This window comes from Lactuca saligna, chromosome 2, assembly GCF_052625555.1.
Source record: "Lactuca saligna cultivar CGN05327 chromosome 2, ASM5262555v1, whole genome shotgun sequence".
In the NCBI taxonomy this organism is placed as follows: domain Eukaryota; kingdom Viridiplantae; phylum Streptophyta; class Magnoliopsida; order Asterales; family Asteraceae; genus Lactuca; species Lactuca saligna.
Window position 1 is genome coordinate 184,993,515 of NC_136418.1, and position 24,512 is coordinate 185,018,026.

Below are 24,512 nucleotides of genomic sequence, written 5' to 3' on the forward strand. Positions count from 1 at the left end.
GAAAGAGAGTGAGAGAGAGAGTATTGTGTGACTACTGAGAGCCATAATGTATGTGAGTTAGAGAGAGTATTGTGAAACTGCGGGGAGGTGTAGCTTTCACTAGTCAGCAAGAGAGTATTGTGAAACTGCAGGGAGCTGTAGCTTTCACTGGCCAGCAAGAGAGTATTATGAAACTGCGGGGAGTCGTAGCTTTCACTAGTCATCAAGAGAGTATTATGAAACTGCAGGGAGTCGTAGCTTTCACTAGTAAACTGCGAGGATCCGTAGCTTTCACTAGTCAACGAGAGAGTATTGTGAATCTGCAGGGAGTTGTAGCCTTCACCAGTCAACGAGAGAGTGTTGTGAAACTGCGGAAGACCATAGCTTCCACCCGTCAATGAGAGAGTTTAGTAAGGTTGCGGGGTGTCGTAGCTTTCACTAGTCATCAAGAGAGTATTATGAAACTACGGGGAGCCATAGCTTTCACTAGTAAACTGCGAGGATCCGTAGCTTTCACTAGTCAATGAGAGAGTATTGTGAACCTGCGGGGAGCTGTAGCCTTCACCAGTCAACGAGAGAGTGTTGTGAAACTGCGGAAGGCTATAGCTTCCACCAGTCAGTGAGAGAGTTTAGTATGGCTGCGGGGTGCCGTTGCACTCATTAATCAGTGAGTGAGACGTTGTAAATTGCGGAGATCCATAATCTTCACTAGTCAAAGCATGGTGCAAAGGAGTTCTTAGGCTTGGGTAGCCTTACCAATTAAGTCTTTGGGAAACTGGAGGCCAGACTAGGGGCAAGGTTGGGGTCTCCTTGATGGTCGGGAATCAGTATATCTCGAGTTAGGGAGGGTTTATCGCAATTGGAAGGAATTCGAGAAGTAGTGTACACGTGGATTTGCAAATCACTGGTCGTAAGTTGAGTATTAGATTAGAGATGAGTGGTCCCAATTCTGCTATCGAACCAGACTCTTGAGTTTGAGTTTGGCTCTAGTGGTGTATTGGGTAGACAGGATGAGATTTCGTATGTTCATATGGATTTCATTTCGAGAGGTAATGATTTTCTTCTGATGTCTTAGACCTGAGTGGGTCAGTTCGTTGTTTTGGGAAGGATCACGAGATGCATGGAACTAGTGAGTGGTAGACGATAAAAGTCGGGGGGTGAGGTGACTTTAGAAGGGGTTGTAGTGTTCGCTTGAAGTAAGATGAACTTCGTGACATCGTATGTCACATGATGGGCTGAGATAGCTAGTGCGAGAAGGGATTATAAAGTTGACTTGTTGGGTGTGCAGTGAGTAGTCATTGGAGGTTCAACTGTTGGGTTGGGAGTTGACCTGGTGCTCAATTTCGGAAGGACGATTTGAGTGGAAACTGGGGCTCATGATTGTAGTTGTGATAGGATCGTTCCGAGCGGACATGATCGTTTTCTTGTGTCTGAGGATAGAGTTTTGAGGTTCATTCTTTCAGACAGTATTGTAAAACTCGCCAAGTTTGCCGATTACTCCTCCGAGTACTCGCTACTCGTCCCCTTACCGAGGGGAGTTATAGAATCCCGAGTAGTCCCCAATCGGCCCCTTACTGAACTGATCAGTGTTGTAAAATTCATTCAACTCGGTGATTAATATCTACAATATACTTAACGATTTATTATTTAACACACACATGTGATTGTTACTACATATATATCTTAAAATTTCAATAATTATTCACGAAGTGAGACGATTATGTGTTTTTCATTTTTTTGTATTCACATGTATCTAATTTTGTAATATATTTCAATGAGTTTAATATTTTAACTTATGATTTTGACATATATAAGTTTCCTAAAAATATTTCTACATGAATTACCGAATTCGAGTACTCCCCGAGTACTCCTGAGTACACACTACTCGTAGTCGGCCGAATAGGTACCGATTAACGAGTTGTACAACCTTCCTTTTAGATGAGTTATGATAGTTGTTCAGGCGGTGGATCCTTGGTGGAATGTGACCCTTCCGTTCCTTTTGAGCTACAATCTGGATCGGTTAATATATCTGGTATGAGTGATCGGTAGCCAATTATTGGTCAACGATTTGTTTCCATCGGCACAACAAGAAAATCAGAGTTGGCAGTGTGTTATCGGGGTCTGTTATTCGATGAGCGAGTAACATAATGATATCTTGCATGGGTGGTATAGCAGGGAGACAGACCACTAGAGTTTCCAGGTTCTGGAGAGTCAGAACTGGTACACAGCGGCAGAGGGATCCGTTCTGTTTCGGGATTGGGAGTTCCTGATTAGGTTCAGGTGTCTTGGAAGGGAGATTGTTGTATGATATGAGATCTATGGTGGTGCTTCTCGGGTTATTTGGTTTGATCTATGTGTTGTCAAGGAGCGATTTCGAGGGCAAAATCTAATTCAAGTGGGGGAGAATTGTAACATCCCGACTCCCAGATATATATATATATATATATATATATATATATATATATATATATATATATATATATATATATATATCACTACAAGAAAAAGGCCCTTTTACGATGTGCAAACCACGACACTCGTTGATTAATGTTACATAAAAGAGAGTGACATTAAAAAAGTGTCATCTCTTCAAAAAATTTAAGGATTTAGGTCACGCGTTATTGCGTGCCCTTAAATTAGTGTCATAAGAAAAAAAAAATTAAAAACACAGAGGGCGTTGTATTTTAAACGCGCGCCCTCTATAAGTGTTGATTTATAATTTTAGTGAAACGCGCGTTTATCAGATAAGGGGGAAAATGAAATTCCCAAATTATTGGAAACCCGCTTTTCTTCCTTCTTTCTATCTTTCATCCCCTTTCCATCCTTCTCCCTCTTCTCGGATCTGCTTCTCCCCTCTCCACCACGCCATGATGAACGAGATCTCTTCATCAATCAGAGATACCATCCGACAACGACCTTCATTTTCTCCCTCCCTTCTCCCTACAAAACCTCGCCTTGTGTTATCCTCTTCCTTGTTTCCACCAGTCGAAAATCGCTTCTCCTTAGAAGCCCAACATCCGATTGACGGGTTCGATTCTCCTCTTTTGGTTACGCAAAGGTATGTTGTGCTTACTAGGTATGTATCTCTTCTCTCAACCTCGGTTCTATTTTTTACATCAAGCACAAGAAAGATATCGTGCCTTTTTATCCTCTTTTCCATTCTCTGGGTTCTCCTTCCCACCCCATCTCCATCATTTTACCTCTTTAACATATTTCCATAAGAAAACCCTAATTTTTTTTTTTGCTATATGAGTGTTTGTTTACAGGTCCTAAACAAATTGTACCCTTATAGCCTTTTTCATTTTCAACAAATACACCACTTCAGCCTTCATTGTCTTCTCCAGATATTTCAACAACCTCAGGTAAAGATTTCTCGTTCTTCTGGTATGCCATAATTTTTCCTATTTTTCCAATCAATGTGTGTTTCATTGACTATTAAAAGCTAATTTTTAATATTTTACTATTTATGCTAGTTAATGGAGTGTGCGGAAGGGAGTACATGGTTAAAAAAACAAATTATTATCTTATTGATTAGCGATTAATGGTGTTGAGCTTTAACCAATTTCAGGCCCTCTATTTATTAATCTTTTATAAGCTAGATTGTTGTTTTCTTTCCTTTTGATAAGTTGAATTGTTGCTAGAAATTATAGTCGTCTATTTAAAGAAGGTGTTGGAATGTGAGTTCAAATTGATGACCCTTTTACATATAAATTTGATTAATAGATTGTACAATGAAATGCAAAGAATAATTATGGGAAGGAGGTTAAGTATTAATCTCATGAATGCTTCAAACGTATGTGTTTCTCTCAATTCACCTTTTGAAGGACCTAGCAAGTGTCTATATTGCAGAACATGTAAGTTTTTTTTCCCTTTCTTTTATGGGTAAATTATAGGAAATAACCTCCTACTTTATTACTCTGTATAGGATGTATATGTAACAAATCTAATTAAAAAAATCATGTTTTTAAGGAAAAGTGAAGGAAGTGTTGAAACTTGATGAAGAGATGAAAGATCTTGGAAAGTCTTTGATCTCTGAGCAATCACTTCTTATGTTTGGAAGAGGGTATAACTATGCAACAACTCCTGAGTGTGCATTGAAGGTGAAAGAAGTGGCACTTATGCACAGTGAAGGGATACTTGGTGGTGAAATGAAACATGGAGCCTTGGCTTTAGTTGATGAAAACCTTCTAATTGTTGTCATTGCTACTTGTGATCAATGCTTCAGGTTTGTTTATTTATTTAATTATTTTGGAATATATAGATAGACAGAAGGGTAAGTTGGTCTTTTACTCACATTCAATATGTTTTCGTTTATTAATATTTAGAATTTTTTTTTGAACAGCAAACAACAACTAGTTATTCAACAACTGAACGTTACATTAGTGTTTGTCTAGAACTTATCAAAATCAAAGTCAACTATGTTGTTCAAGAAGCCATTACAGTCATCAAAGACATTTTCAGAAGATACCCAACACGTAAGTTTCAAAAACCTTTGTATTCCAAAATACAACTTTTTAATCCAATATTTTGTTTTAGATATGAATCTATTATAGTCACACTTTGTGAGAGGTTGGATACATTAGATGATCCAGAGGCTAAGGCATCAATGATTTGGATAATTAGTGAATATGTTGAAAGAATCGATAATGCTGATGATCTTCTAGAAAGTTTTCTAGAAACCTTTTCCGGAAGAACATGCACAAGTTTAGTTACGGTTATTAATTGCAACTGTAAAACTTTTTCTTACAAAACCAACTGAAGGACCACAAAAATGATCCTGATGTTTGTTTTTTTTCGTGATCGTGATCATGCTTATAACGAGAGATAAATAAAGTTATTACTATTTTTGTTTTTGTTGTCTCCAAAACCTATAAGTGGAAAATAATTGCCTTGAACTGACGTGATGGAAGATTAGGCCCTAACATCAATGAAAACAAGTTGATTCAGAAAAAAAATATATTATAAAATTTGTTTTTTGGTAAGTTTGTGGATACCTTAGTTTATGCCTTTAAGCTACAACACAAAATCTTCACCCCACACGGTTACACTCTCTTTATGGATCATGATTTTATGTATCTTTGTGTCATATTCTGTTGATCAAATATTGTTGTGTGTATCATTATAAAAAGTGGATAGGTTAGTGTAATCAATTGGGATTTGTTTGGTTTTGTTATAAAAAAACACAAAAATTTTATCTTTTTTGAAACTATGTTCGGTTGCTTGTCCGGTCCCATTCAGTCATATTGTTTCATCCATTTGACCCTATTACTTCACCACGTTACCCCAACATGATTTGTTTTTTGTCACAGGGTGAAAAAGAGTGTGCATACTATATGACAACAGGGCAATTTAAATTTCACCATCCACAGCCAGATGGCATGGTGGCATCACCAATACCTTTATCAACTATGCCTTCTGCTATGTACCCAATTGTGTAATCTCCTTCTTTTGCCTCTTCTCAAGCTTATGGGGTGTTGACTGGTAACTGGCCCGTGCTCGTGCCACCTGGCATGGTCCTGTTTCCCGGTTGGAATCCTTACCAAGTATTTCCAATATGCTTTTTTTCTTGAGTAACTTACATTTTTTTTATAGCTTCACCCATATTGGGCATATGCTTCACATTTGGATTGACGGGAGTACTTTTCATAGGACAATCAATATAATTGAGTTTTTTAGTCTAAAGTAATAAATCGTACAATATAGGTTTTAAATAATGCCATTGTGGAAACTGACAATCCAGATCTTCATGATAGTGCTTATATATATATATATATATATATATATATATATATATATATATATATATATATATATATATATATATATATTGGTGTCTTCTTTCAACAGATCCCGATGTTTGTTTTTTGCTTAAATGTTTTAATTTTAATTTAAGTATTATAATTTTTAGAGTAAATTACATTCTTGTAATGTTTGTGTACTTGTTCAGAGTGAAATAGCTATACTTTTGGGACAAAAGTAGTCATTTTACTTGTTCACAAGTTTGTACTTGATGCTTATTTTCTTGAGTCTTGACTTGAGATTCATTTTCGTTCAGCATTATTTTCATAAGGAATATGGTGTGGTTCATGTTTATGCAGATAAAGATTGTAAGATATCATGATTCTTGATGGTGGTGGTGCTTTTTCCAGTTGCTGATGCAACGACATTTTTTATTGACCTTCATCACATCCTTAAGATATTAGTTGTGGGATTGTGAAGGCAATGAGATTAAAGCATGGAGAGGAATACGGATGCCAAAGGTGTTAGATATTTTTGTTACTTCAAATGGCGAATATTTGATTACTATTTTTTCAGATAAAGATATTTGGATACTAAACGTGGCTACAAATGTTGAAATAGTTATCTCTGAAGAACACCGGATTACATCTCTTTTAGTTTCTGGTGACAACAAGTATTTGATTGTTAATCTTAATAGCCAAGAGATTCATATGTGGGATGTTGATGGGTTATGGGAAAAGCCTTTGAGATATAAGGGCCATAGGCAACATAAATATGTCATTCGTTCTTGCTTTGGTGGGGTTAGTAGCACCTTTATTGCCAGTGGCAGCGCAAATTCACATGTATATATAAATACCTATGAATTTACCTAACTATCCCTAAATTTCATCAGCTCATTATCCTTAAGTTTATTCTCTGATAATTGTGAGAGCAAGTGTATATCTGGAATCGAAGTGGTTGTGATCCAATTGAGGTGCTTTCTGGTCATTCAATGACTGTAAACTGTGTGACCTGGAATCCTAGGAGACATCAAATGCTAGCATTAGCTAGTGATGATCAAGCCATTCACATATGGGGACCAAATTCCTCACAAAAGATGCATCTAAAGGGGCTCATATGACATATGTAATCAGAACTTGTAATTATTATCAAGTCAGAACATCTTTTTCCTTTCTGAATGTGTTATTGACTTATTTTGGTTCTTGTGCTCTTGTCACGTACTTAATTGATTTAGATGCAGTAGTTCGTGGATGAACAAAAGGGATGCTCCTATATTGAATCCACACCTCTTCATTATATTAGATGGATATGACAAACTAGAATCCAAAACATTCAACCTAAATTAAAATGTTCAGAATCAAATTATTAGTTAAGAATGTTGAATTAGATTATGCTTCAGTAAATTTTAATGTCATATTTTCAGGTTCCAGCTACAAGTAGGAAAGGAGTTGGACCTTCTATGTTAGAAGGGCAAAGTGGCTATGGTTCAACCATGCAAGACTCACCAAAATTCACATCTGGAGACTACCCTGCAGCTACCCAAAAGTATGGCCAGAAAGGGGAAAATATGCTCATTTTTGGTTTTTTATAATCATTAGATGGTGATAATGGAAGGTTTTTCCTAAAGTCTTTTGTTGTTTTGTTTTTTTAGTTCTTGGAATTTACAGCTCGAATTGGTTCGACTTATTGCTTCTTTCAAACCTCTTATAGTCATTACTAAGGTTACAGACAGAATGAGTATGATCATTAAGAGCCCTCTTCTTTCCCCACTTCCTTCTCAGGTCTGATTATAAAAAATGACCATCTTACCTATCTATCTAGAAAAATGACCATTTTACCTTTTTGAATTCAAATTTCAGAATTTAACCATACTAGAAAGCATGCAACTTGCTGTGGGGAATGTTTTGGGAGCTGTTTTTGATGGTCAAAATGATGAGAATGGGAGTGCTTCTAATGCTCAACTTTCTTCTTGCAAAATTCTAGAAGGTTCTTTTTTTTATACTTTTTTACTGTCTGTATACTCTCAGATATTTTAGCTCCTAACCTGATTGCCAATAGCTGTCAAGGTGTGGTTTTCACTTTTTTTATACAAAATCCAGTGTGACATACTTTATTTAAATATTTACTTATTTACCATGCCTTTTTTTATACAGGATCCTACAACTAGTAGTTCTATACATGCAAGATTACATATTTGCATAAGACCTTCAATGAGTTATGATGATGTCCATTAATAGCAATGTAGTATTACGTTATATAGTTAGCAATGATTATTTGTATTTGACATTTTAGTGCAATGAATTATCTTTCTTATTTATTGTATTTTATTTTGTATTTTGTATGACGTTAACTTTTGTGCAATGGATTGTACTTTTTGTATATGGTATTCTATTTTCTATTATGAGACATGAAATGCAAATTAAATTTGAAAATTAGTAAATCTATAAATATATTTTTTTTTAAAAATAAAAATAAAAATTACGATACGCAAAAATGTGTGTCATCTTCATTTATGACATGGCCTTTCTTGACAGTGTCTTTAATGATACGCATTGCGTGTCATAAATGCGCGTCGTAAATGCACGTCGTCTATAGACGACGCGCAAAAGTGTGTCGTCTCTCGTTATGACAGGGCCTTCCTTGATGCGCATTTGCGCGTCGTCTGTGCGTTTTACGATGCGCAATGAGCATCGTAAAAGGCTTTTTTTCTAGTAGTGTGTACATATATATATATATATATATATATATATATATATATATATATATATAGGGTTAATTGAGTGACTCGACGAGTTGCATGCCCAACTTGTCAAGTATAGTCGAATTGTCCATGTGGGTTTAATAACCAACTCGACGAGTTAGAGAGCCGCTCGCCGAGTTGGCGCTGTGTGAGGAAACACTAATTTTCCTGGGTTGAGTCCTATTTAAAGGGCCTTAAGCCCTCACTTTCGCCTCCCTCATTACCCCTGAGCACTATGAAGAACCCTAATTGAGTTTTAGCTTGTTGTGTGAGAAGGAGAGGCTATATTGAGCATTTTGTTAGACCTTGAGAGAAGAAGAGGGAAGCATAAAGGCTTGGAGCAAGGAGGGATGTTTTGATCTAGAGGTTCTTAGTGGATAACTTCTGTTTGAGGTAAAAAGATGCTATCTTGATCATTTTCCTTGTGAGATCTTAGTTTGGGAAGTTTCTAGGGCTTTTCCCCATCTATCTTGTGTTATTAAGTCCCTTGAGCATATATGGATGTTGAAACCTCAGATCTGGATTGTAAGAGGTCTTGTGAGCCCAAAGACCTAAGCTTTGTGGAGCTAGAGGCAAGCCTATGAGAACCAACACCTTGTTAGAGTTTGTATTGGCATTATGGAGCAAATATGCCATGCATGAACGTAAAGGTTGAAGCTTTACGTGAAATTCGAGCCTTAGGAGACTAGATCTAGAGTTTGGAGTGGTAGATCTGTCTTAAAATGTCTGAATGAGAATACAAACTGAATGGACTCGCCGAGTCAATGAGCTGACTCGATGAGTCGGCTAGGGTTTTCCCCGATGAGTCTGGACATGGGTAACTCGGTGAGTTGATGAGACAACTCGACTAGTTAAGTTGGGTTTTCGCGATATTTTAGAGGAAACAAGGGGACTCAACGGGTGACATAGATGTACTCGATGAGTCGGGTCAACATGGAGTGTTGAATCGTCTATAGACTTTCGTTGACTTTAGGGTTTGGTCAAGACATGGATTATGAGGACCATGGAGGGGTAAAATGGTGTTTTATCCATTTCAAGAGTTAGAGATATAAAGAATAACCTTTAGTTTATTTAGAGTTGTGAATAGAGTATTAATTAGAGATAATTATCCTATGTGTTAAGTGGAGGCTAGTTCGAGATTCGTGCACGGGATTATTTGCTTGCTTGCTTACGAGGCGTGTCTTCTCACTATACTTACCTAGAGTGGTAATCTTTGTGAGACCGGAGGGTCTTACGTGCCTATATGAGTTATGTGATATTATGCATTTTGTCTTTGTGATATATTGTAACATCCCAAATTTCAAGTAAAAATAATTCCTTATTAATTAGGTAATTTATAAATTTATTTACTGGAAACATTATCGATATCATATCAATCCATAAACCCTCAAGAACATGTCTCAAAATCAAAACATCGAATAGCAATACAAATCAAAGTACAATCCCATGAATCACAAATGTGGAAATCTGATGTGCGTGTGATGTGCAGCTACCGCACCTACTCTTTCCCCTTCGCTGAAGAGGTACCTGAAATAAAACTGAAAACTATAAGCACGAAGCTAATTAGTGAGTTCCCTCATCATACCACATATCTACATAACACATACTGCTAGACATATCTGGGTGCCTGACCTACCCCTTCAGTCCTCTCGACCGGTAAACTTGCCTAGCATACCTGGGTGCTGGCCTACCCCTTCGGTCCTCTCGATCGATAACCTTTCCTAGCATATATGGGTGCTGGCCTACCCCTTTGGTCCTCTCGATTGGTCATCGGGGACTGTTTCACCCCTCTACTACTATCACATAAAATCATAGCACATAGCATAAGATAACTAACATGATTGGGCACTAACTACCCCTGTGGTCCTTTCGACCGGTACCGGGGTCTATCCTACCCCTATTATCATATAACACCTAGCATCATAGCATACTAGCACGTAATCATAAAGGATAACACATACGAGACAATTATCACAAAGAAAATCATCTCAACTATAACTCATACTAGTTGGCTAGCCTTGGTGCCTTAGACTCACTTCTATTGGAAGGTAACTCGCCTCGATGTCATATAGTATCTGTACAGTCCTTGGCATGGGTATCAACTCATCTCAACTCCTCAATCACTACACAACGATCTTTCTTGATTACTATTGCATACTCATAACGCTTATAGTGGTCAACCCAAATCCAATTCAAAGTCAAGGTCAATGTCTAGGTCAAAGTCAACCTCCAGTTGGTTCGACTCGCCGAGTTGGCTTGCCAACTCGTCGAATCTCTATTCCATTATCTGCCCTCAACCCGACACTACCTGTCGAGTTTGGCAAGAACTCGGCGAGTTCTCCTATAATCATAACGTAAGGACAATCTTCAACTGACTCGTCGAGTTCTTCCTTGAACTCGTCGAGTTCATCTTCCTCATATGAGCTTGTCTAATCTGTGACTCGCCGAGTTGTATGAACAACTCGTCGAGTCCGTCTTCAAGGGTTGGGAGATTGCCTTGGACTCGCTAAGTCTGTTCTTACACTTGTCGAGTCCCATGACTTCCAGGTCCACAGTCACGTCCATCTCGTTGAGTCCTCTTCTAGACTCAACCAAATTCCTTAGAATCATAAAAGGTTGGTGAAACAATGCCAGACTCGTCGAGTCCCAAGAACGACTCGCTGAGTCCCCTAAAGTCCATGTCCATAAACTCGATTTTTGTTGAGCTCATCTCATCCAAAGGGTAGATCTGACCTCCTAGGGTCGATATAGCATGTAAAGCCACAAACTTTACGTCCATGCAGGGGTCTTTAAGCTTAAAAGACCCAAAAATGAGGTCTACAAAGTGCTTGGGGATCTCTTGGCCATAAAGTTGGCACCTTTATGCCATGAGGACCCTCCGAGCCTCAAGATCTGAAGCCCTTACTCTTCATTGCACTCTGAAACCCGAAATGGCTTAGAAAGGTCCCTAAAGATGTCAAGTTTCAACCCTAAAGTGGATCTATCAAATGGAAAACCAAGGTTGGAGCTTTTTACCTTAAATGAACTGGAGATGGAACACAACGTCTGGACCCACTAGCGTTAACTCGAACTCTTAAGCTCCTTCCTTCTTCTCAAGCTTCACAACCACCAAAAATGCACAAAATGGCTTAATAATACTCAAACATTGCTAGGGTTTTGGTTTAGGGCCTTCTGGGAGTAAGAGGGACGATGGAGGCTAGTTGGGGGGAAGGTAAGTTGTTTAAATAGGGTGAAAACCCTAAATATTAGGGTTTTGTCCAGACAGCTCCTAGTCGTCGAGTCGGTCTCCCAACTTGTCGAGTAGGTCACTAAACCCCCATGTCCAAAGTCGATTCTACTCAACGAGTTGGGTCTTCAACTCGCTGAGTCTTAGGTCAATATGTGATAATTACTTGAGTTAAAGTACGTACCAGGAACCGACTGCTACAAATCTCCCCCATTTATTTTAGACTTCGTTCTCGAAGTCTGCTGTTGGATCCAGAAACAGCTTGGGGTAGTGCTCCCTCATTTCGTCCTCCGGATCCCATGTCCATTCCGAGCCCTTTCGGTGCTGCCATTGCACCTTCACTAACTCGACCCTCTTGTTCCTCAGATCCTTTGACTTCCGGTCGAGGATCACCATAGGCCACTCGATGTAGTTCATGCTGTCATCTACCTAAATATCTTCCAAGGGAACCACTGTTGAGTCGTGCACCAGGCACTTCCGCAATTGAGAGACGTGGAGCGTATTGTGAATCTGGCTGAGCTCGGCCGGTAGATCTAGCCGATATGCCACCTTGCCCACCCGGACTACAACCCTAAAAGGTCCAATGTATCTGGGGCCCAACTTTCCCCGCTTCCTGAACCGGATGACTCCTTTCCAAGGCGACACCTTCAGAAGCACCATGTCCCCGACCTGGAACTCTAGGTCTGATCGTCGCTTGTCAGCATAACATTTATGCCGACTCTGAGCAGTTTGAAGCTTGCTCCTAACCTACCGAATACTCTCTGTCGCCTTAAGCACCACTTTGGTGCTCCACATGACCCCCTGTCCAACCTCACCCCAATATATCGGGGTCCTGCACTTCCTCCCGTACAACATCTCAAAGGGAGGATGATCAATACTCGCATGATAATTGTTGTTGTAGGAGAACTCAACAAATGGGAGATAGGTATCCCAGCTACCACCAAAGTCCAGAACACTTGCCCGAAGCATATCCTCCAGGGGTGGGATGATCCTCTCGCTCTAACCATCCGTATGTGGGTGAAAAGCGGTGCTAAAGTGCAGATGAGTACCCAACTCGTCGTGGAATTTCTTCCAGAATCTGGAAGTAAACCACACATCCCTATCAGAAATCACGGAGACTGGCACTCCGTGCCGGACCATAACTCCCAAATATAAACGTTGGCCAACTTCTCAGCCGAGATGCTCTCCTGGATCGGTATAAAATGAGCTTGGTCAACCGGTCCACAATGACCCATATCGAATCTACTCCCCGTGCGGTCTTGGGAAGTTTGGTGATGAAATCCATAGTAATATCTTCCCATTTCCACATGGGGATGTCTAACGGTTGCGTCTTTCCATGAGGCCTCTCTTACTCAGCCTTGACCTTCCTGCAGGTCAGGCACCTCTCAACGTACAAGGCGACATCCCGCTTCATGTAGGGCCACCAGTAATTGGGTCGAAGATCTCTGTACATCTTCGTCGCCCCCGAATGGATGGAGAACCTAGACATATGGGCCTCATCCATTAGTATCTTTCGTACTCCACCCCAGTACGGTACCCAAACCCTCCCATGCAGGATCAACAATCCACGGGTGTCATAATCAAACGAGGACACCTGGCCTATGATTCGCTCACACTTCCGACACTCCTCTTTTAGGCCCTCAACCCGCGCCTCGCGGATCTGCTCCAATAGCAGAGTCACTATCGTCATCCTCAGGCAAATATCTCTGATCGAGGCCACCTTGCGACTAAGTGCGTTGGCCACGACGTTGGCCTTTCCCGGGTGGTAAAGGATCTCACAATCATAATCCTTCACCACATCTAACCACCAACGCTGCCTCATATTCAGATTCGGCTGATCCATGAGGTACCTCAAACTCTTGTGGTCCGTGTATATGATACAACAGACCCCATAGAGGTAGTGTCGCCAAATCTTGAGGGCGAAAACAACCACCCCCAACTCCAATTTGTACGTCGGGTAGTTCGCCTCGTGAGGCTTCAGCTGCCTTGAAGCGTAGGAGATAACATGCCCTCTCTGCATCAACATTGTGCCCAATACCGAGATGGACGCATCACACTACACAAAAAAATCATCCATGCCCTCTCTGTAAAGCCTCGTTTATTTATTAAGTCAATAAATAAAATAATGAGCGAATAGTAGCCCTAAAATAAATAATTATATATCAATGGATGGTCTCGAGGGGCTAATTGTCATAAATTTAGAAGTGGAGGGCTGAACGGAAAATATGGGATTTAATTTAAAGAGAACATATGGGGAGGGACCAATTTTGCCATTATGGCAATATGTTATGGTGTCGGGTATATAACACATAAGAGAACCCTAAACCTTGAATAAAATGCGGCCGCCACCATCCCTTTTCACTTCTCATTTTTCCGATCAGCAAGGCCGCTACCCTCCTTCTTCATTTTCGATCATCGCCATCACCATAGAAGCTCCTTCAACCACCGATGGCATCACCGAGTTCGATAGCTCTCGTCTCCGCCTATTGCTTCGTCGATGAAGGCTTCCATTCCACCACCTGTTGCGGTCGGTTAGGCCGTGTATGGCCGGAGATGGCCTGTGACCGCTGCTCGTTTCGAACTAGTCACGTTGCTGCCGTTCTCTTCTTTTTCTTTTGCTCCATCCACCGCCAAGGGCTCACTTCTATTGCTCCGGTCATGGTCACAACCCCAAAGGGTTGACGAGTTCGTGTGGTTTATCACCTATCGAGTTGGGGTGCGCTTCCTTGCTCAGCTCGTCTCCGTGCGTGTATGCCTGCTGCAGTTGGCCAGAAAAGCATGGAAACCACCATAGCAGCCGCCATGGTGGCCATTACCTTATTGCCGCTGGCTTATGCCACAAAGTGAGTGGTTGGCTTCCCTCTCAGAGTAAAGGAATGAAGAGGTGCATGATTCAGTTGATGTGTGCGTGGGTCATTGGTCGGAGTCCTCGGAAAAGGCATCACCACCACCATAGGGTGGTGGCTACTACCACCTGCCGCCGCCAGCCACCACAAGGTGGCTGTGTGTGTGTGTTTAATTGTTTAGTGTGTGTTTATTTTGATATTTAGCATTGTAAAATGTAAATCACATCTTTGAATAATAAAAGAAGTTGAAAACCACCACCTTAGGGTGGTGGCTGCCGCCTCCTACCGCCACCGGCCGCCGTGTCGGGTGGCGGTGTGCTTTGATGGTGTTTGGACTCATTTGGATGATTGGACAAGGGACTAAAACCCTAATGGGCCTTGAAACCCTATTGGGCCTAACGAAGCCTAAGGGACTCTAATGGATCCAATAAAACCCTAATGGGCTTAATAATATTTTAGTGGGCTTGATAGGCCCGATAAAGCCCTAATTGACATAAAAGGCCAACAAATTGATAAATGAGCTAATATTTGGATTGGAAAACCCTAATGCTATTAAAACCCTAACTTTAAGAATTATTCGGGTCACACAAGAATTATTTAATAACTTGAGATATTAAATAATAAGCGTTGGCAAAGATTAATCTAAGCGATAATGGACTTAATGGATTAAGTCCTTAATGGGTTAAGTAGGAAACTTAACCCTAATCATCATTTTATGTGAAACCCTAATTTCACTTGGGTTTATTGTTGGGCCTTTCTATTGGGCCTTGATGATTGGATTAATAATGGGCCATCCAAGAATAATTATATGGACTAAAATGATTTAATGGGCCTAGGGTAAGTCCCATGTAAGGGGTTGGGCCCAATTTATAAAATTGGGCCATAGATGGACCATAGTTAGGCCTTATTGATTGTATGATGTTGGGCCTTAGAATAAGACCATGTATAGGCCTGGGTCCAATTTGGAAAATTGGGCCATATGTTGGGCTTTGATTTCCTAGTGGACTTTGGGCCTAAGGATTGGGCCTTGGGCTTGCATAAAGTCAACCTTGGGGTAATGTAGTAATTATCCAAGTGAGTATCTATGATTATGTGTTGGGACCCAATTATTAATTGGGTGTTATTTTTGTGTTGACAGTTCGGGAATCTGTCATCTAGCAACTGGGGTGAAGTCTGCGGGACTTCAGCAATGTGGGGTTATATCTACGGGACTTCAGCAGTATGAGGTGAGTTACCTTCCAATAGCGGTGGGTCTAAGGCCACAATGCCGACCCACCAGTAGGAGACGTATGATAGATGATTGTCTTTGTGATATCATCTAGGTTTGCTACTACCTGGTATGTTATATGCTAGCATGATATGTTGTATGTGATAGTAGTAGAGTTCGGTTGTTAGGACCGAAGGGTAGTCAGACACTCCAGATACGTCTGACAGTATGTGATGATATGGTTGCATGCTGGTTTGTTATGTTATATGCGATAGAGGTAGTAGGAGGGGACCAGTCCCCGAGTTCGGTTTTTAGGACCGAAGGGTAGTTCAGGCACCCCAGATATGTCTGATATTATGTTTGTGTTATGTTATATGTGATAGTAGTAGTAGAGGGTGAAATAGTCCCCGAGGTTCGGTTGTTAGGACCGAAGGGTAGTCAGCACCCCAGAATAGCTCGACATGGGTAGGTCAGCGCCCCAGAATGGCTTGACACGGGAAGGAAGGCACCCCAGAATGGCCGCATGGCTAGGTCGGCACCCCAGAATGGTCGTACCGGGTAGGTCCGGGCACCCCAGAAATGCCTGGCAGTATGTATGTGATATGATTGTATGGTATGTGGTATGATGAGGGAACTCACTAAGCTTTGTGCTTACGGTTTTCAGTTTTGGTTTCAGGTACTTCGTGTTTAATGGAAAGGAGCCGGCTTGATCGCAGCGCATCACACTATGGTTTTCCGCACATGAGATCTTTGGGATTACACTTTGATATTGTTTTATGATAACATGTTTAATTATTTCTACTTTGGTTTTGACATGACATGACATTACAAATGTTTTATTACACTGTTGGTTTTATAATGACGTATTTAAAAGTGAAATTTTTGGCCTGTATTTTTGGGATGTTACACTCTCGTAGTGCTAAGATTGGCGCCTCGCACAATCTTTGTCTCGGCGTCTCAAATGTGGCCTACTGTTCCGGCCCCAGCGAAATACGACTCTCTTTGTCAGCCTGGTCAAGGGTACAACTATCCTGGAGAAATCCTAGATGAATCTCCGATAGTAGACGGCTAATCCCAGGAAACTCCGAATCTCAGATGGAGACTTTGGAACCTCCCATCTCATCATGGCCTCCACTTTGGCCGGGTCAACCAGAATACCGTTCTGGTTGATAAGGTGCCCAAGAAACTGCACCTTGCGCAACCAGAACTCACACTTAGAGAAATTAGTGTACAGGGTCTCTCTCCTCGGAGTATCCAAAACCTCTCGCAGATGCTCCTTATGTTGCTCCTGCGTCTTGGAGTAGACCAGAATATCATCAATAGAAACTATCACAGACCAATCCAACATTATCAATATCATATCAATCCATAAACCATCAAGAACATGTCTCAAAATCAAAGCATCGAATAGTAATAAAACTCAGAGTACAATCCCATGAATCACAAATGCGGAAATTTGATGTGTGTATGATATGAAGCTAGCGCGCCGATTCTTTCCCCTTCACTGAAGAGGTACCTGAAACAAAACTGAAAACTGTAAGCACGAAGCTTAGTGAGTTCCCCCATCATACCACATACCATACATAACACATACTGTCATGCATATCTGGGTGCCTGACCTACCCCTTCAGTCCTCTCGACCGGTAACCTTGCCTAGCATACCCAGGTGCTGGCCTACCCCTTCACTCATCTCAACCGGTAACCTTGCCTAGCATATCTGGGTGTTAGCCTACCTCTTCGGTTCTCTTGACTGGTCATTGGGGACTGTTTCACCCCTCTACTACTATCACGTAAAATCATAGCACATAGCATAAGATAACTAACATTACTGGGAACTAACTACCCCTTCGGTCCTTCGACCGGTATCAAGGTCTATCTTACCCCTACTATCATATAACACCTATCATCATAGCATACTTGCATGTAATCATAAAGGATAACACATACCATACAATTATCACAAATACAATCATCTCAACTATAACTCGTACTAGTGGGTCGGCCTTGGTGCCTTACACCCACTTCTACTAGAAGGTAACTCACCTCAATGTCGTGTAGTATCCGCACAGTCCTTGGCACAGGTATCAACTCGTCTCAACTCCTCAATCCCTACACAATGATGTTTCTCGATTACTATTGCATACTCATAACCCTTACATGGGTCAACCCAAATCCAAGTCAAAGTCAACCTTCAATTGGCTCGACTCGCCGAGTTGGCCCGCCAACTCATCGAGTCTCTATTCCTTTATCTGCCCTCAACCCGAATCTACTCGTGGAGTCTGGCAAGAACTTTTCGAGTTCATCTTCCTCATATAAGCTTGTCTAGTATGTGACTTGTCAAGTTGTATGAACAACTCGTCGAGTCTGTCTTCTAGGGTTGGGAGATTGCCTTGGACTCGCCGAGTCCGTTCTTACACTCGTCGAGTCCTATGACTTCCAGGTCTATAGTCACGTCCATCTCGTTGAGTCCTCTTCTAAACTCAACCAAATTCCTCAGAATCAGAAAAGGTTGGGGGAAACAATGACCAACTCGCCGAGTCCTAAGAACGACTCGTCGAGTCCCCTAAAGTACATGTTCATAAACTCGATTTATATTGAGCTCATCTCATCCAAAGGGTAGATCTGACCTCCTAGGGTCGATATAGCACGTAAAGCCACTAACTTTATGTCCATGCATGGGTCTTTAAGCTCAAAAGACCCCAAAATGAGGTCTACAAGGTGCTTGGGCTCTCATGGCCATAAAGTTGGCACCTTTATGCCATGAGGACCTAAGCTATACTATTCCATGCATTTTGAGATCGGACCGGAGGGTCCACCCCAAGCCATGAGATCAGATGGTCTTTATTGAGACACGTGACCGGAGGGTCCACAACGAGTCGTGAGACTGGAGGGTCCTCATCGAGATACATGAGACCGAAGGGTCCGTGCCGAGTTATAGCCATGAGAGGCTTATTATTTATGTGTGCAGTATTTTGGGGAACTCACTAAGCTTCGTGCTTACCGTGTTGTGTGATATGTGTTTCAGGTACTCTTTTAGAATCACGGGAAGGCGTCGGCTTGATTGTACACACCAATTAGAGATCATGATTTCGAGGATTCTGGGATTTTATCAACATTTGTTGACTTGTGTTTTGACAACTTAAACATTTTAGTGATTTTTGAGAAATGTGACATTGAGTTAAGTGGTTTTAAAAATGAAAATTTTATTTGAAAATTTACAATGTTACACATTATCACTGCTTGCCCACTGTTATTTTAAGTTGTTAAATAAATCATTAAACATCATTACATCTTTATTCATGTTCCACCATTTCATGTAGATATAGTTTATGTTTCAGTACTCTCATCTATTATTTTCTTCGAGGAAACGTTTAGTAGCACGCATCCAAAAAGTTGGCCATTTTTTGTCGTTTCTAACCATTTGATCCTCCAAAACATCAATCCATGCAATTTCCTATGTCTTCTCTTGTTTTGGTCCCAATGGAAACTAGGTGCATCCCTCTTTGTTGGGTTCAGATTCGGATTGGGGTTGGGGTTCACTTTCTAGAACACATTTAAAGGAATCGCATTCGGATGTGGGTGGTTGAATGAAGCTGGTTTGCATTGGATATTGACTGTAGTAGTGTCACATTAGTATATAATGGAAGAGCGATGGTGAATAAATCGGTCAATCCATTTGTGGATGGTTGAATGATGGAGGGTTTGAGATGTTTCTATTTGGTATACTTTTTTAATGTTTGGAGACTTTGATCAATAATTTTTTTTCTTGTATAGAGGTTGAAGATATATGCCTTTTATATGGTTTAAATGATTAATAAGGTTAGTAATTATAATGTTAAAAAATCAAATTAAAAAATGGTCAAATTGTAAATTAGGGAAGAGAGATAGAGAGAGAGAGGACATGAAAGCGGGGATGTCGTGCACCAACACAGTATATGTCGAGATGAATCAACATGTCGAGGATCATGCCTAAAACCACTCCCTCAAACATTACTACTTGAGGACTTATTCCATTTAAAATTTGATATGTTCGATGTTGTAACATCCCAAAAATACAGGCCAAAAATTTCACTTTTAAATACGTCATTATAAAACCAACAGTGTAATAAAACATTTGTAATGTCATGTCATGTCAAAACCAAAGTAGAAATAATTAAACATGTTATCATAAAACAATATCAGAGTGTAATCCCAAAGATCTCATGTGCGGAAAACCATAGTGTGATGCGCTGCGATCAAGCCGGCTCCTTTCCATTAAACACGAAATACCTGAAACCAAAACTGAAAACCGTAAGCACAAAGCTTAGTGAGTTCCCCCATCATACCACATACCATACAATCATATCACATACATACTGCCAGGCATTTCTGGGGTGCCCGGACCTACCCGGTACGACCATTCTGGGGTGCCGACCTACCCATGCGGCCATTTTGGGGTGCCGTCCTTCCCGTGTCAAGCCATTCTGGGGCGCTGACCTACCCATGTCGAGCTATTCTGGGGTGCTGACTACCCTTCGGTCCTAACAACCGAACCTCGGGGACTATTTCACCCCCTACTACTACTATCACATATAACATAACATAAACATATTATCAGACATATATGGGGTGCCTGAGCTACCCTTCGGTCCTAACAACCGAACTCGGGGACTGGTCCCCTCCTACTACCTCTATCACATATAACATAACAAGTCAGCATGCAAACATATCATCACATACTATCAGACGTACCTGGGGTGTCTGACTACCCTTCGGTCCTAACAACCGAACTCTATTACTATCACATACGACATATCATGCTAGTATATAACATATCAGGTAGTAGCAAACCTAGATGATATCACAAAGACAATCATCTATCATACATCTCCTACTGGTGGGCCGGCATTATGGCCTTAGACCCACCGCTACTAGAAGGTAACTCACCTCACACTGCTGAAGTCCCGAAGACACAATCCCACACTTGCTGAAGTCCCGTAGACTCGACCCCAGCTGCTGGCTGACAGATTCCCGAACTGTCAACACCAAAAAAACACCCAATTAATAATTAGGTCCCAATACATAACCATAAGTACATTCTTTGGGTAATTACTACATTACCCCTAGCTTGGCTTATTCAAGCCCAAGGCCTAATCCATAGGCCCAAAGTCAATTAGAAATCAAAGCCCAACACATGGCCCAATTTTCCAAATTGGGCTTAGGCCTATACATGGTCTTATTCTAAGGCCCAACATCATATAATCATTAAGGCCCAAACTATGGCCCGATTATATACCCAAGTGAAATTAGGGTTTCACATAAAATTATGATTAGGGTTAAGTTTCCTACTTAACCCATTAAGGACTTAATCCATTAAGTCAAATATCGCTTAGATTAATCTTGCCAATGTTTATTATTTAATATTTCCAGTTATTAAATAATTTCCGTGTGTCCTGACTAATTCCCCAAATTAGGGTTTTATTGGCATTAGTGTTTTTCCAACACAAATACTAGCCCATTACTAATTTGTTGGGCTTTTAGGTTAATTAAGATTTATTGATCCTATTAGGCCCACTAAAATATCATTAAGCTCATTAGAGTTTTCACTAAGCCCATTATGCTTTTATTATTAGTCCATACAGCCTTGCCCCTTCATGTAACAATCATTTTAGCCCAATAAGCCCAAATTCGTTACTCACACTTTTATGGAGCCGACTAAGTCAAACCTAGTTTCAAAAGAGAAAAGAGATTCAAACAGCCGCATACCTCCTAATATCGACGTTCACCAAGAGCTTCTTCATCTCGTAATCGGCATCCTCCTTCCGCTCCGACGATATCAGCTTCTCTAGCGACATCGGCTCCTCCTCCGATGCCTTCTTACTTGAGACGTTATCCTCTCCAGCAACATCGAAATAATCCGAGCACCCTATCTAATGTGGGGTCTTTAGATGCGTATCTCAAAAACGTGAACGATCAATGGAAATTGTCCTGCTCCAATGCTTCTTCTAACTGCTCTGACTTGAATTTGTTAGCCTGGTAACAGGCCAGAAATGGCGGTTGCATCCCTTCTAAACAAATTGATGATAACCCATCTGAACAAGTCAGACACGATGGCCTTGATCCCGGAAGCAACACTCCTCTAGGAGCCCTTAGTTGCTATCTAATTCTCTCTCTCTCTCTATATATATATATCTCTCTCTGGTTGCTTCCGACGAGATCTGAGGCTGACGATGAAACACAGTGATGGCAGCTTCACCCTCAATCTCAATGATTCATTGTGTGGCGCATCCTCCAAACCCTAGTCCCGCTACAATAGTATGTATAAGAAATCGTGGTCGAACATCCAATTGCCTTCCAGGAGACGTGCTTCTCGCACAACAGAAAAAGAGAAGGACACCAGATCATGTCGGGTAGCAGGGGAGGAAGAAAACGCAGAACCACAATCCGGCAGTTATGGCCCCTCGGGTTTAGCCTTATGACAAAATCTACCCTAGATGGAAATAACTCCTTAAAGATTATTTCTTCATAATTACAATTTAAACCCTCTACTTATATGCTTAACTTGTACTTACTAATTATTGTGTTACTTTATTTATTATCAATGTTAAATATCAAAATCTATTTTAACATTTATTATTTATTTCACTTAGCCTTCTAATACCATAAAGTTCGCTACCCCCCCCCCCCCCCCCCCTTTTTTTTTAAAAGGCAATGATAATAAATAAATAAATATGTCGGAAAAAAAATAAGGCATTACAGATGTATACCACAAACTACTTCTATATATGTCATAAATCTGAAGCATCTCTTGAACTTGATATAAATCCCTTCCATGATAAATTTAGGAAAACATGCCTCAAAATGTAAGTTAAAGTTTAATGAGTACATAAATGATATCAACAATCATTAACAATAAGGATTTTGTAAAATAAATTTAGAGGCATTTTATAACATGTTCATCCTTTTCAACAAAGAGATGTTTGAAGCTTGTGAGACATGCCATATGCTTAAAGGCATTATAGTTTGTACTTTATTAGTGTCTATATATATATATATATATATTAGCTGAGTTACATTTTATAATATCTTATAATATGTGCATGCATCATTTCCAATAGTATTGTAGCCTAATATTATATTCTAATGTATTTACTCATGATTTTATAAAATCTATCAATGTAGGAAAGTAAAACAAACATTAATATGGTATTAGATTCCTAAAGAGATCCACCACAACCCTACCATTGGCTCCCATTTTCCAGCCATCTAGCTTTGGCACCGCCCTCTGGATGACCTCCATCCATCTTCTCCTCTTCATAACTCTCATCTCAGCCGCTCCCCACCATTTATTTCAACGTCACCATACCAGAAAAGCTCTAACTCTAACCCTACTGCCACGAATATGAAACCCTATGCAATCACCAACATCAAATCCTACATTCCACTTACCCTTGATTTAAACCAACTCATTTATGATTCATGGATGGAGTTGTTTTAAACTCATTGTACCGACTTTGGTGTCCTTGGTCACTTGATCGACGCCTCCAAATCCACCGACAGCAAAGATACCGAGTGGCATACCCCTGATTCTCTCGTAAACATGTGCATTCATGGTACTTTAACGTAATATCTCATGAACATGGTGTCCAAATCCGAATCTACCACCAATTCCATGTGCTTAGCCATTCGAGCCTTATTTTGTGATAACAATGATGCCTACATTATTGACCTTGATAATGAACTCCACCAAATGACTATGGGAGATAATTTGATCAACGACTACTATAAGAAGATGAAGGTCACTGCTGATATCCTAGACAACACCAGCTCCCCGGTATTGGAACACAATCTCGTTGGTTGCATACTTCCTCGATGAGGTCTCACCAAAGTTTAACCATATAGTCACCAACTCACCGTTATCAGCCACAAGGAACCGCTCATCCACCCTCTTACACTTTCTTTGATGATCCCTCGCCCACCTCTCCTATCTCACGGATCCTTCGAGATTCTCCCACCACCAACTTTGAAATCATCCCTTAGGCTCGGCTTCTCACTACCCACTTACTTCTTATTCATCCGATAGCCACACGACTTTTGATACGTCATATCCTGTAGCACCTGGTTTTCGGTAGGTGAATTTTATTTAAGCATTTCCCTATTTTAGCCTTGGACTCGGCGAGTCATAAGGTCCGACTTGCCGAGTAGGGACGAGACTCAGGACACGTTTAAGTGGGCGACGCGCTTAGCCGCAAGACGGTACGCTTAGCCGCAAGACGGTACCGATCAGGGACGTCTGTTTGAGGATGACTGTGGTGACTCCCCTGTTGGAGCAGATTCGGGAGGCTCAACAGGAGGCTATCAAGGAAGAGCATCGGAAGAGCGAGCGTGTGGTGGGTCAGGTTTCCTCCTTTGATTATGATGGCAGAGGACTTTTGACATTACACCGTAGGGTGTGGGTGCCGTATCACGGTGGCGTGCGTCAGACTTTGATGGAGGAGGCACACAAGTCCCGATTTTCTATTCATCCCGGGGCGACGAAGATGTATAGGGATCTTTGTCCGGATTATTGGTGGCCTTGCATGAAGCGGGATGTGGCATGGTACGTCGAGCGGTGTTTGACCTGCAGGAAGGTCAAGGCCGAACATCAGAAGCCGCATGGCAAGATGCAGCCGTTGGACATTCCACTGTGGAAATGGGAAGATATCACGATGGATTTTATCACAAAGCTTCCCAGGACCGCATGGGGAGTGGATTCGATTTGGGTCATCGTGGATAGATTGACCAAGAGTGCTCACT

At 41.0% G+C, this 24,512-nt stretch overlaps 1 long non-coding RNA gene across 1 annotated transcript; it reads right to left on the bottom strand.

Annotated features, from left to right (window-relative positions):
* Positions 1–19,825: 19,825 nt before the first annotated feature.
* LOC145029433 (uncharacterized) lies at positions 19,826–22,175 on the bottom strand. The gene is made up of 3 exons (XR_013676535.1): positions 21,483–22,175; positions 20,664–20,752; positions 19,826–20,006 (listed from the first exon to the last, which is right to left on the bottom strand). It is a non-coding gene; the product is annotated as an uncharacterized LOC145029433 (long non-coding RNA).
* Positions 22,176–24,512: the final 2,337 nt, after the last annotated feature.